Below are 8649 nucleotides of genomic sequence, written 5' to 3'. Positions count from 1 at the left end.
AAATTAAGGACACTGTGGACTTTGCATAGGAGTACTATTTGATGACATGTATTAGGTCAGTAGGTCACGCGTCAACTAGTTATTATGAGCGCCTGCCTTTATACTATATATATATATATATATATATATATATATATATATATATATATATATATATATATATATATATATATATATATATATATATATATATATATATATATATATATTACATGTAACATCCCAGATGTTAAAAAGCAATTAAAAACTTGATCATGAGCATCATCAAGCATAAACATCAAGCATTGAGTTATAAATGCATTCCATGTTTCAAGTATTGCATTCTATGTTTGATTTATACCATGTCTATGATGCATATAAGATGTTTCATCTGTTGCATTATGGTGTTTCATATGTGATGTTTCACATGTTGCATGAAATGATGTCTATAATAGAGATTAAGAAACTTGGTGAACTTATATATGTGAATTTGCTTAAACAATTAAAATTTGGTCAAAGTAAACTTTATGGTTCAAAGTATGCTTTATAATATGGGACCAAACATTGATGATGTTTCTAAATCAAATATGTTTAAATTTGATCCCAAAGATTGAATTTAAGGTTGAAATTTCATACTTAGTCAATTTCTGTCCAAGTCCCTAATATCAGTTTTAAAGTTCAAATTTTGGTGAATAATTAAATGAAATTTCATGAAGGGCGGGCCTGGTGGAAGTGGTAGAGTCTTACCGCCTGTGACCGGAAGGTCTCGGGTTCGAGTCGCGGTCTCCTCGCATTGCACAGGCGAGGATAAGGCTTGTCACTGACACTCTTCCCCAGACCCCGCATAGAGCGGGAGCTCTATGCACTGGGTATGCCCCCTTTTTATTAAATGAAATTTCATAAATAAAATTTGTTCCAACTTTGTTCCATTGCTTGGTATGATACATGATCTGTGTTACTGTGTAATTGGTTGTTAAACTTGATAGATGCTTGGCCTTTAATTAATTACCCAAAAATGTTTTATTAAAACAGCTTTCAAAACCTGAAACTGATTTCAGTTTCACTGAACCTCTGTTCGCCTTTCAAAATCTCAAAATTCTTTGGTCTTTTGATCTGAAGCCTTAAAGAAATGTTGAAGATCATGGATCAGAGAGCAAGTTTTATTAAGATAGTTTTTCAAGTTGTTTTGCAAAACTGTGAGATCAGGAGAGGGGCACGGGGCGGGTTCAGTCTGCTGGATTGGAGCAGAGCTCCATCGCCAGCAGCAGGCAGCCTGCTTGCCGCCAACGGCCACCGCCCCCGTTAGCGCATGCTGGACACGCAGCTACTTCGGTGGCAAAGCCCAAGAAGGAGCTGGCAACCTCGACGCTTTGCCCTCGCCCGATAAGACGCGACGCCGCCGGTCGTCTCGCTCTTTCCCTCCCGCAGTGCCGCCGCTGGCTAACCTCACGCGCCGGCGAAATTAGCCGCCGCCGTGGCACCTCCATCCAATTTATCGCGTGCACAGATTCGTCATGTCCTTGTGCCCCTCGCCGACCCGCTCGCTCTGTCTCTCTCTATTCTAATCACCGCCGCGCGCCGTTCTCGCCGCGGCGGCTCGCCATGGCCGCCGAAGCTCCACCTCACCGTGGCCGGGCTTAACCGGAGCAGCTCCTGCCCTGCCTCTTGTTGTTTTCGATTCCTGGTGGTTCAGTGATGCTCATCAGCCTTTTAATTTTGTCAGGCACCGGCTGGAACCCCGGAACGCCAGTACGCCACCTCGCCGCCGGGTTCGCGCCGATGCACACACCATCACCGTCGACAGCACGCTCCACGCCGCCTCCGCTTCAACCGCCTAGCCCATCGTGATCGAGGTGAGCCCCTGGTGCTGTCTGCCGCCTTAGTTTAATCTCTACTGGCCGTTAGTGGCCGGCGCGCCGCTCGCCGCGCCGCCGTGGTCGCCATGGCTGGCATCGTGCTCACACGAAGCGGTAATCTCTTTAACCGCCACCATGCCTAGGATACCCTGGGTGAGGGGAAGCTTATGGTATCGTTTCCACGACCGGAGACCTCACCGTCGGCATGTGCCGTCGCACCGGAGTGCAGCCGGTCTGCCATGGCCGCGACTGTGCTCGCCGTAGTGCCCTAGTTGATCGCTTAGGTCGTCGAGGAGGTGCGGAGAAGGGAGAGGGTCAAGCCGGAGTAGCCCGCGTCACTGGAGGTCTCGCCGGCGGCGATAACCCGCCGGTCAGCGCGGGGTGGCCGCCGCAGTTGACCGGGGTCCCCTCTGTCAGTCTCTGTGGCTGGCAGGGTCCTGAGTGCAAACAAAAAATGTTTTCTCGGTTTTATTCTTTTCCAGAAAATGTTTTATTGATGTTGATTTTGTTTAATTCATAATTCATTCCTGGTGCATGATAAAATTGTGAAAATTTTTGTGTAGCCTCTTCATGATATGCTATATCTAGGAAAAATATGAAATATTGAAAATCAATAGTTTTTGAATGCTTTAAAATTACCTATTTTAATTAATAAAATAGTTTATGTGCATCGTGATCGATGCTTTACATGGTTACATCATCATCATGCATCATGGCACATCGTGATCGATTTTAATAAAATAGTTTAATTAATAAAATTCCATGGTTTTTATAGGTCTAAAATAGTTATGCTTCTATCATGAAACTTTATGTGCATGCTTTACATGCTTATATATACCTTCACAAAAAAGTTTGGTACTATTTTGATGAAAATAAATTGTCTACTTAATTTAAATGCCTTTTATGGATTCATAAAAATAACAAAATGATTTCTATAAATCCTTAAATGACTTTGATGTGATTGTGGACCTTGGAACACCAAACACTTGTTGTTCCTTGGCAACTTAATTACTTTCCATGATATGCTTATCATCAACTTGTTATATATTAAATATATGGTTTAACTAAATGTTTAATTAGTAAATGCATGTATATAAGCCTTGGTACTCCATGTATGCAATGGTTGAGTAAGTGGTTATGCTATGTAGATGCTTTTCATGCTAATCACCTGTTGGTCCATGTTAAGTTAATCCTTCCATGATAGACAACTAATTAATTTGATAGTTAATTAATTAAAGTGTTTTTATGATAATGAACCTGGTTCTTTGGTGAAGGAAAGTTGTACTCAACTTTTTAATCTTATTTAGCTTATGTTATGCACATGTGTATACATCATCATGCATCATGGCAAATAGTCCATCTTATTAAGCAAGCATCATTTATTACGTGTAGTGCTTACGAGAGTGTGAAGCCTCGTGTTGATCAAGTTTCGGAGAAGGTCCATCCACTAGTGGTGTAGATGTCAAGTCTGACTACCGGACCTTTCTCTGAAATCTAACCTTCTCTGCAACGCAGGCAAGCCCCGGTGCATACCACCCTTCTATAGCATTTACAAATCTTTATTACACTTTAAATCTTGTGAGATGTGCATTAAGTAATTAGGAGTTGGTCGAATAGCGTTGCATGCATGATTACCTTGATATACAAGTATCCTTGGTTATACCCTGCTAGTATGGATAGGTCGATACGTCTTATGCTAAGTAATGCTTAGACTTCGGTAAAAAGTCGAATGATGGTTTCATCGTTCGCGAGAAATAGGTTTTACCATGTTCTCCTCAGCTCTGCTGATGGCTCATGAGATTACCCTGTTAATGTTAAATATCTAAATCGAGACAGAGGCGGGACATGGTTATGTCTCCGTACGGATAAGGGTAATGTCCCAGTACGGAACATGAGATATGTCTCTGGTGGGTAGGCCGACAGGGATAGCCTGCTGTGCATCGTCCCGCCTATGTCGATTGAGGACCGTACCGTTGTAGGCATGTGTGTGGTCGAGACTTTGCTAGTACGGGCCACATACTCCGATAAGCCTGATACCTCGGCTATTCTATTAAGTGAAAAGACAACTGCGCACTGGGCATGGGAGATGGTGAGAGTAGCGTGTAAACATCCGTTGAATCTGCCAGGAGCGGCACTGGGAGGTGGAGTACTGTGCTCTCGGGTAGCGCAGATCGGTTCATGTTTTGGAGGATCCGAGTGAAGGTTGATATATGTAGGGCTAGTACCTGCATATATCGTGTGGTAAGGAAACCCAGCTGGGCCAATCGATTCGAATCATCGTTGTTTCTCGGAGATGAAGAATCGATCCTCCGACCTACATCGTAGATTAATCAATAAAATAATGGTACTATTGGATATGAGGTGAGATAAAATGAGATGAGATGAGATGCTTAATGAAGTGATTGATTAGACCAGGTGCTAACTAGATACCGATGATAACTTAATCCGAAGCTAAAACATTGATAGTAAGGATCCACTTGTAGTAAGCTTTTCTACAAAAGTTACTTGCTTCCAACTTTCCTTTAAAGGCTGCATGTCCTTGGAGTCTTTTCTTTTAGTCGGGTAAGACTTGTTGAATACTCTCAAGTACTCAGGGTTTATTAACCCCTGTTGCAGGAGCTGACTTGGGCTGCTAATTGAAGTCATGTCGATGGGCTCGGCATGATCTGACCATCTCATCTACCTTACATGCTTCATCTAAGTTGTTCTTCTGTAGTCTATACATCTGTTGGACCTTGAGTTAAGTTTTACTTAAACATGTTTTGTAACCTAATGTTATAATTTTTCTACACTCTGATGTAAGTTATTTTTTACCAAATATTGTAATGTTGTGACAACTCCATGTTGATCATGTATGAGTTGTAAAATATGGATGATTCGGGGCTCCCCGAGGACACCTGACAGACTCACTAAGTTATGTGGCTCTCGTGTGCAGCAGTCAGAGGTTTTAAGGATAATGACAGATGCGCGTGGGTCATATAATTAGGGTGGTTCTGCCAGAGTACATTTTATGATTAGTTTATTGTGAACCTATAATGATATGCAACTATGCATGGTCACGTTAGTTGGAATGCTCACAAGTACTACTCTCGTGGATATGGATGGCGGTGCTACTGTAGGCTTTTGTCAGTGCAGGAAGGTGGCCACTTTGTGTGTAGTGGTGTACTATACAGTATATGCTGGGAAATTAGTAGGTGAGAAAGGCTTGATATGACATGCATGAACATGTTTATTTAATTTCTCCCCGGTGGAGAAAGGATTTTCATAGGCCGTATTTTTTTTTTGACGCTTTAAGAAGCTTGCGTATATATCTAAATGGTTTTGAGAAAACAGAAATTATACTTTGTAATATTCGATTCCATTACCTCTAGTCTCACCTGACCCTTCACTACCACTATACTACGCACTCACATAGGTAAGTATATGATGCTATATATACTTTTGTGTATGAACATTTAATAATATTGTATTAATGTTTTGGCTGCCAAATGATCTCAAATAAAAAAAAAATTTAACTACAAAATTTAAGATCTTGTGGAGCACTACAACTTTGGTATAGGGTGTGTTTGCGTACGAGATTCTTTAATAATTTTGATAGCTGAATCTCAAAATCTAAGGATTTAATATGGATATTTGACTCCAAATAACTTTGTGATTTTGGTGGCTGATTGACAACATAGCCATTACGACTAACAATGTTTAGATATTTCGGTGGAGCCTAGCAATGGTTTAGGTATTTTGGCGGTCAATTGACAACAGAGCTATTAGGACTAACAAAATTTGCTAGTATATATGGTATTTAGTTCTATGGATGCAAGAGATAGACTTGAGCTAGGATAAGTTGAAGATCAAGGAACCTACACCTCAAATGAAGATCATAGAGAAGTATTAAAGGTTCTAGAAGACAAGCAAAAGAAGTTCAAGACATCAAGAAAGAGAAGCTTTGACAAATAGACATCAAGAACTGCACTAAGAGCAGCACCAGAGAGGTGCACCAAAAAATTCTGGTGAGCACCAGAATGCTCAAACATTAGCACCAGAGAATTCTAGTGGGGTTAGTCTGAGGCAAGGTTGGAAGCTTGGTGTGGGCACCAGAGTTTAGTGCTAGAGAGTGAGATTACTAGATTAGCAAAAGTACTAGGACTAGTGTTTAGGCTAGTTAGAGGCTGCTTTAGCGCTTTCTATAGGTTTAGTCCAAGTGTTTATTGATCTTTACATAGGTCCTTGCTATTAGTGCTTGCACGTACCAAGTGTTACTACTCAATACTTGTAAGTCCTGCGAGACCCTCCAACTGAGTTTGTGAAGTGGTCGCCGATGGTGTAGGAGGGACGTAAGGCCCTCGGTGTTCTTGCCAAAGCTCAGCTAGTGGAGACAGCGGGAACCAATCCGGGAGAGGCTTGGCGGAGACCCACATATATGCATGGGGATGACCAATGAGCTATCTCCATAATTGCCAGATCTCAAAGCTTGGCCCTTGTGAGGGCATCTTTGTGAGGGATCCACAAAAACTAGTAGAAAGCGTGAGCTTTCAGTACGTCAAGTAAACATCATCGTACAGGAGTTTTCCATCCTCTAGCACAGTTACATTATTTCCACATTTATTTATAGCATTCCTTGGTGTGTGATTTACCTTTCTAATCTAGCTTGCTAAGTAAGTTGATAGGTTTGGTGCCTTGGTTGCCAAAGTCTTTTGTGTTAGAGATGGCAACACTTGAAAAACCTAGTGCACATCTAGATAGAACTTGTGTAGGTCTTATAAGTGACTTTGGGGCTTAATTTTTAAGTGATGTAATTGACCCCATTATTAGGCGTCATGGTACCTTTAAAATAAAAAACTAGTCAACTACAATATTGTAGATTGTAGACCACTGCAAAAACTTTAGTGTTGGACATGTCAACATCCGACATCGTTTGGAAATTCTACAATATGCATTTCAAAACCTGTGAACTAATTAAAAGCACATATTTGTGACCCCAAACGTGACTTCAAGTCATAAACATGTGAACTTAACACTTGTAGATTGCGTTGAGAAATACAACTTTAGTCGATCTATACCATGTCAGCGTCAGAGGTTGTATGAACATTATAAATTTTAAATTTCAAATTTTAAGAACTTAAAATGATTTTTTTGTACTCTAAATAATTTTAAGTAGAAAACTTGTCTACTACAAGTTATATATCTCATTAAGTTCTTCTCTATCTATTCCAAATTATAAGACGTTTGGATAATTTTAGATACATAACTTTTGCTATGCACTTAGATACACACTATGTCTAGATACATAGTAAAACCAATGTATCTAGAAAAGCTAAAATGTCTTATAATATGGAACTGAGGAAATATAATTTTGATATAAATTTTATCTTTAGCTGACTTCATATGCAAAAATTATGAAGTTGTTTGACAACTATTTATAGAGTGGGCACATTAAGATGCCTGACTTTGTTAATCGATCTAGAGAGACAACACTCATAAAAGGCCTGCTTATGCTAATAGTTATTTTCAGTGGCATCACCCTTAGGAGGCCCGCCTCCAAAAATTCATTTACAGAGATTGTTATTTTTGGACTGTCTTCACAAATGAATCAACCGTCTCTGAAAATCAGTAGGCATCGTTAAAAACAATGACATTTTTTACTACTTTTTAATTAAAAGGGATTATTTTCTAAAATTATTTTATAGTAGTGGAAGTCCATATGCTAGTCCAACTTGGTTATGGAATCGAAACCTAGAATCAAGTTAAATATCCATCCATTTATGCAATACCTCATCAAATCACATGATCAATATAGTATGTGAATCAGTCTGCGCCTCTGTTAGTTTGAATTATTCCTAAAAATGTATTACAGCGGGGAAAAAACAATTTTCTTAATCTTTGATGGATGCCAGACAATGGAATGACCAAGATTTTTACTTTTACTTCGTTGCAGCTTTGTTTTTCTCCAAAAGAAAAAAATAAACAATTTAGGAAGGTCGCCCTACGTCATTCTGTTATTTTGTCTAGATAAAACAAAAGAAAAGACTACTACCTATACGTGTTGACAACGGTTGTAATTTTTTACTTCTTTTTTCTTAGTCTTCAACGGTCCCGTTCGGCTTACCCATATTCGATTTGTTCGGCTTCTTTTTTCAGCCGGAACATAGTTTTTCTCTCACAACAATTCAGCCAGAACAGCTAAGTTTCAGCAAGCCGAACGGGGCCAACATATGCGTATCTTTTTTGAGTGGGTTTTCTAAGTGTTGCATTTTTTTTTAATTTGAGCGTTGCATTGATTTTTGGAATATATAGCTGGAGGGTTTTTTTAGCAACGGTATATAGCTTTTTTTTAGAATTACACATAACAATGTAGACATCCGCGACACGCACATACACTCACCCCTATGAATACACGTACGTAAACCTTACACCTATGAGCACCTCCGAAGGACTGAGGCGGCAGATCAATCTCGAGATTCACGAAGTCCCCATAGGCGCATCGCTGTCGATAGGGATGAAAACAGATCGGATACGGACGGATATCACCGATATTACATTTGTTTTCATATTTCTGTCTGGATTCAGATTCGAATACGGATAGTGTCAACTATGTCGGATAGGATACGATTGGATATCAACATCATAAATATACGATTTGAGTATTCGGATACGGTATCGGATGTTGGATATCCGGACTCGGATACGGACAGATCTCAACCCCTCTAAACGGATTCGGTTTCGAATACGGTCGGAAAATATCCGTACCGTTTTCATCCCTAGCTGTCGACGAGGACATCGTCTTCCACTGAAATGATAGCACCATTAAATCTTCGAA

General features: G+C 40.1%; 1 long non-coding RNA gene across 1 annotated transcript; it reads left to right on the top strand.

The window, feature by feature from the left end:
- Nucleotides 1–1224: 1224 nt before the first annotated feature.
- Nucleotides 1225–4695, top strand: LOC136485289 (uncharacterized). The gene is made up of 3 exons (XR_010766394.1): nucleotides 1225–1832; nucleotides 3228–3350; nucleotides 4452–4695. It is a non-coding gene; the product is annotated as an uncharacterized lncRNA (long non-coding RNA).
- Nucleotides 4696–8649: the final 3954 nt, after the last annotated feature.

Source organism: Miscanthus floridulus, chromosome 10 (genome assembly GCF_019320115.1).
Source record: "Miscanthus floridulus cultivar M001 chromosome 10, ASM1932011v1, whole genome shotgun sequence".
Lineage (NCBI taxonomy): Eukaryota > Viridiplantae > Streptophyta > Magnoliopsida > Poales > Poaceae > Miscanthus > Miscanthus floridulus.
Note: the sequence above shows the minus strand (reverse complement) of the source record. Positions and strands in the feature narration are given on the sequence as shown.